The following is an 845-nucleotide window of genomic DNA, read 5'->3' on the forward strand; positions in this document are numbered from 1 at the left end:
TATTTCTGATTTTGTGTTGCTGAACATTTTTTTTTCAGCCGTTGGAAGATTTTGAAACGAAATTTTTTTGATAAATTGAAATCGTTTTCCTTGTGGTTATTAATTTCAATAGTCGGCTATTGCAATTGAATAAAATTTATACAATTGGTTTCATCCACTAGCGACTTGTTTTCCTACAATAACTTACCAAGGCAATGATAATAACGGGTCGAAAAAGCCCTTTAATCAGATTTGAACCGATGACTACTCCCATTCTGAACCTCTTAGCTCACACCCAAGTTCCATAGCTTTTGGTCTGCTATACTGATCATGATTTTCCTATCCTCAGAGGGAAAGGTACCTCCAATCGGGCTTCCGAAAAAGTGTAAAAAGAAGTGTTGCCTGTAAGTTTTCATGTTTCTCTATAGCACTCCATATTTGTACGAGCATTTTGAGATATTAGTCTTTTTGCATTGCAACAAAAGTGGCAACGAAAATGACCTTTCAACTTAAGTCGATGGCTTCCAGATATCATTTTTACTTCTTAAGTAATCAATTGGACTTGTTGATTATTAAAACCTTCCACCCGTGTGACCCTGTAATCAATCGGGGCACAATATCCTTCATTAGATTCTTTATGTTATTGTGGTGAAAACAAGTTTATAAAATGAATAAATGACAAGCTTTACATTTGAATGGATCATGAATTCGACTTGTTTTCTTTTAATGTTTAGTCCATTATCAAAGCGATAAAGTTTTTTCCTGCCTTCCCATACCTGAATTTGGGGCTGGAAGTTTATCCCCAAGTCCCGAATCAGTCGGGGAATGGGTTCACGTGGGGGAGGGATTAGGGATTTTCAATCCCA

This window comes from Olea europaea, unplaced genomic scaffold, assembly GCF_002742605.1.
Source record: "Olea europaea var. sylvestris unplaced genomic scaffold, O_europaea_v1 scaffold6412, whole genome shotgun sequence".
Taxonomy (NCBI): domain Eukaryota; kingdom Viridiplantae; phylum Streptophyta; class Magnoliopsida; order Lamiales; family Oleaceae; genus Olea; species Olea europaea.